This window comes from Enhydra lutris, unplaced genomic scaffold (assembly GCF_002288905.1).
Source record: "Enhydra lutris kenyoni isolate GAN:26980312 unplaced genomic scaffold, ASM228890v2 scaffoldscaffold13, whole genome shotgun sequence".
Taxonomy (NCBI): domain Eukaryota; kingdom Metazoa; phylum Chordata; class Mammalia; order Carnivora; family Mustelidae; genus Enhydra; species Enhydra lutris.
This window is the reverse complement of record NW_019154097.1, coordinates 45,582,032-45,586,745: the sequence shown is the minus strand read 5'-3', so window position 1 is coordinate 45,586,745 and position 4,714 is coordinate 45,582,032. Positions and strand designations below refer to the sequence as shown.

Here is a 4,714-nt window from a genome sequence, read left to right as displayed (position 1 = left end):
GGTGTTCGCTGTAACAAACAACTTGCCACTCAAACGCCGGCAGGCTGCGCATGCGCGGCCGCCGCGGGGCCTGCCGGGACTTGTAGTCGCGCGCGGCCGGGGCTGCGGGGGCTGGGCGGCCGCGCGTGGGGCAGGCCGGGCGCCGGCGGAAGGTGGGACCGCACGCCCCTGCTGGGCCGCGGAGAGCAGGGGGTGCGGGTGCGGGGGTGCGCCGGGGGGCCGGCGTGGGCCTAGCTCGCTGCGAGCTCTCCCCCCGAGATCGGGGCCGTGCGCTCCGGGGTTCGCAGCTCCCGCGCCGGGGGAGGAGGCCCGGGTCGGGGAGGGGCGAGATGTGGAGAACCGGTGGTCAGAGCGCGCGGAAGCCGCGCAGACTCTGGGGCCGCCGACAGAGGTGGGGCCGACGGCGTCTGGCGCGGGGACGGGGGGAGTTCCCGGAGGAAGGGTCCTCCAGGCTGGGCGCTGAGGGGTGGATGGGAGCTCGCCCGGGAGGGGGGCGGGGCGCGGCCCGAGGCCTTCCAGGCAGAAGGAACAGCGAGTCCGGAGCACGGAAGCGTGAAAGCCCCCGCCGAGCGCTGTTTGGCTTTGCTGGAGCGGAAAATGGGAGGGAGGAGAGGCGAGAGATAAGGCAGGCGTCGTCTCCAGGAGTCCGGTCGAGAGGGGTCATGGGTGCGGATCTAATGAGGCGGCTGTGGGGCCCGCGCGGGAGCGGGTGACGGGGACCGTGACGGCCGACTTAGTGAGCAGTCTGCCACAGTCCGAGGGGTCATTCCCACCCCGGGGCCCCTGTGCGGTGACCGCGGCCTGCGACGCATCCCCGTCGCGGCCGGCTGGTTGGAGATGGCCTGGGTTAAGGTTGCCGGTGCTTCTCCCGTTGGCAGAGTGACCTGGGGACAGGGTGGGTCAGGCTGACCTGCTGGGGCAGGCTGTCAAGGCTCTTTCTGGGGGAAAACTCCAGCGATGCCCTCCCACATGCTCTCTCCAAGCTGGCCTCTGATAGGTAGGAACATATGAGGCTCCCTCTTCCACAAAGCGGTGTGAAACCTGCAATCTGGCGGCTCCTCCGGAGGGCTGATCCCTTTCCCGCTTTGTTTTCACTGAAGAATTTATCACCCTATAATAAAGAATATATTTACTTTTTTTTGGTTTTTGTTGGTTTGTCTGTCTCCCTCTTGCAGAACCTCACCTCCATGAAGGCATGGACTTTTATCTGTTCTCTGCTCAATTCCCACTGCTTGCGATGTGGCTGGCCTGTGAGACACAGGCGTTTCAATATTCATGGAGTGCACAAATGCAAAACCTATTCTTCGGGAGTCTAGGGGTCTACAAGGCCCAAACAGAAATGTGCGTTCAGGGCTCAGGCAAGTAATAGGGACGTGTGACCCAGTTGGGTATCAGACAGTCCTAAGTAGAACAGGGGAAGGGAATCCTGCTTGAAGGCATCACATTCTATTAAAAAAAAAACAAAAAACAAAAACGCCACAAAACCACCAACAGAGGAAAGCAAGCAAAGTCTTACTCAAAAGCAGTTCACAATTCTGCGGGTTTTCGGGTCAAGCCAGACCATCGTAACGTTTGCAATTTTGATGGTATGGCTTTGCGTTGCAGAATCGCTTCTGTTCAGCTGTATTTGTGATTCTAGTTTTGAGGAGATGACTGCAGAAATCAGCGTTGAGGTGTTAGAGAGACTGTCCTGTGGGCTGCCAAGTCCAGGGCATGTTTTCAGGCTGGGACTAGGGTGAGACAAGGCACCCTTGACGTCATGGAGTTCACTCCTCTCCCTTGATTCCTTAGCGCTGTGCCCTTCTGGTGCCCCTCTGGTTCTTCCACTTGCCAGCTGTGGTTTCTTCTCTGCCCAACCCTACAATGAATGGAGGCCCCCTTGATGTTCCTTCCCATAGAGGATTTATACCAAAATGGCTGCCAGTGAATCAGGCCTTCCGGTAAGTCTTCCGCGTTGACTCTGGGTTTGGCTCTAGGACCTTTTTGGCCAATGTGCTTGATAAGTCCTATACAGTGGGACTCGCCCTCTTGGAACGCTGCCCTGAGACCACTGTGCTGTGGAGAAGTCTGGATGAAAGACCACAGGGAAGGAAGGGCCTGAGTGTAGGCCAGCTCTTCCCAGCCTACAGCTGGTCTCAACTGACCTGTCCCTCTTGGACCTTCCTGCTCGCTGTCCAGATGAATGCAATGTCCTGAGTCAGCCGGCTGACCAGAAGAGCAATTAGCCAGCCAACCTGTAGAAAAATAACAAATAGTCGTTTTTAGCCACTAAGATTTGGAGTGGTTCATTATATAGCAATAGATAATTCAGCCCTCATCTTCTCTCACTCTGGGTGGACTTAGTCTCTGACTTTGATACGTTGATGGTCCCCAGATTGACAGTCCCCCGTAAGAATATGTTCCAGAGGCCCTGACTGATGCATCTTGCTTCCTAGCGGTTGGCTACCCCCTTCTGAATGTTGACAGGCTCTGCCAACCCAACCTGTTTGAACCTGACCACATTGTCTGATCCACCTCTGACCTTCCCCTTCTCCTCTTCCTCCTGGAATCCCTGTCTTGGTGAAGGACACCAGACCTGTTTTCTCAAGTTACCAACCTGGTGTGGCACCCTGTATTTTCCAAGATGGCGGCAGTATGGTCTTCCATCCTCCATGTTCTTCTGGCAACATGCCAATCAGGAGGTGAGTCTATGTTCTCTCCCCTTGAATTTGAGCAGGACTGTGACTTCTGAAACCAGGTCCTCACAGGTGATACTTTTTGCCCCTTGTCCTCTCGGGATGGTCTCCCTTGGAACCATTCTGCCATGCTCTGTGGAAGCACGGGCCACACAGACCACAGGTAGGCGTTGGTATTGGTTGGTTAGGCCTGTGTAACAACCACCACAGACTGGGGTGGGGCTTACACAGCAAAAATGTATTGTCTCACAGCCTGAAGGCTCAAAGGCCAAGATTAAGTTGTCGGCAAGTTTGGTTCCTTCTGAAGCTTCTCTCCTTGGCTTGTCAGTGTCTGTCCTCTCCCTGTGTCTTCACATGGTCTTCCTCTTTCTGTGTATCTGGTGCCCTCATCTCCTCTTTTTAAAAGGATGCCTGTTATATTGATTAGGGCCCCCACTAAAGACCCCACTTAATCACCCTTTCAAGGTGATCACCCTTCCAAGTCACCCTTCCAAATATGGTCACATTCTGAGGTCCTGGGGTTGAGGACTTCGACATTGGAACTTTGGGGACATGAGACACAATTTGACCCATAGCACTACTCTGGCCAACGGCCCCACTGAGGTTCAGCTGTCCACCAGCATCCCTACCAGATGGGTGAGGAAGAATTTGTACGACACAAATACATGAGACACCTCCCCTCCGCCCCACCAAGGCAAGAACCATCCTGCTAAGCCCAGCCTCTGCAACTCTGAGAGGCAATAATGAAATCCATGTGGTTGCCTTAAGCCACTCACTTCGAGATGGCTTGGTAAGCCGCAGTCCGTAACTGGAACACCCTGGGATCAACTTGGGGGTGGGGAATGGAGGAAGTTGATTGTGCAATTGTCCTAGATTGTTATCTCTCGCTTCCTGTTCCCCCAACCCTATAGACAGATAGATTTTTTTTTTAAGGTGGGGTGGAGCAGACGGAGAAGGAGAGGGAGACACTTAAGCAGACTCTAGCATGGACGCCTGACCTGGGGCTCCAATTCATGATGCTGTGATCATGACCAGAGCCAAAATCAGAGTGGAACGCTTAACCGGTGAGCCACTGGGGTGCCTCCCCACCCCTACCCCAACCCCTCTATCTGAACAATCACCAAGTCCTAATGATTTTAGAGACCATATATCTCTAATCCAGCATCCTTCTCCACTCTGGCTACCATGACCCCATGTCAGAGCATGACTCCCCTCTCCTGAAGGTCCTAATGTCCATTCTATCTACCCCTTGTTCCCAGGATAGCTATTCTACTCTGCGACCCTATCCCCCTGTAACAACTCTGCCAAATGTCCTTTAAGGCCCAGGAGGAAACCACAGTTCTCTTAAGAAAACCAATCTCAGATCCTCCACAGCTGGTCTTATGTAAAAGGGAAACGCTTCCTGGTTTCTAGAACAATTTTCAATATGGTAGCCATTAACCACATATGGCTATTGGGCAGTTGAAATGTGGCTAGTGCCATGAGACTCTGATGTCTTAATTTCAGTTGATTTTAATTTAAATTAAAAAACTGCTACTCGATTCTGTTATTAGAAAATGTTCAAGGGGCTCCTGGCTGGCTCAGTGGGGAGAGTGTGCAACTCTTGATCTTGGGGTCATGATTTCGAGCTCCGTGTTGTGTTGTAGAGATGACTTAAATAAATAAACATTAAAAAAAAAAAGATTTCAAGTGTGTTTGAAATAGCGCGCTTAACTGTCCTCTTTTCTCGGGGACTGAGGAGGATTTCAGGATGTGGGGTAAACCGGGACACGTTGATCATACGACTATGAAACAACTTGGTATGGAAATCTGTGAAATCTAAAACCCAGATCAAGAATTGTAGGTGAAAGTTAAGCATCCAAATGGTGATGTACAATAAAATAAAGTATACCCTGGCTTTCCAAGACTTGGCATTAAAAAAAGAATGCAGAATATCTCAATTTTTTAATATCGATTGCATGTTGAAATAATAATATTTTAGATATTGGGTTAAATAAAATATATCATTAAATTGATTTCATCCGTTCCTTTTTCATTTT

At 52.2% G+C, this 4,714-nt stretch overlaps 1 long non-coding RNA gene across 1 annotated transcript; it reads left to right on the top strand.

The window, feature by feature from the left end:
* The first annotated feature begins 1,786 nt into the window (after positions 1-1,786).
* On the top strand, positions 1,787-4,086 carry LOC111146333. Its single transcript, XR_002640528.1, has 3 exons — positions 1,787-1,940; positions 2,566-2,681; positions 3,609-4,086. It is a non-coding gene; the product is annotated as an uncharacterized LOC111146333 (long non-coding RNA).
* Positions 4,087-4,714: the final 628 nt, after the last annotated feature.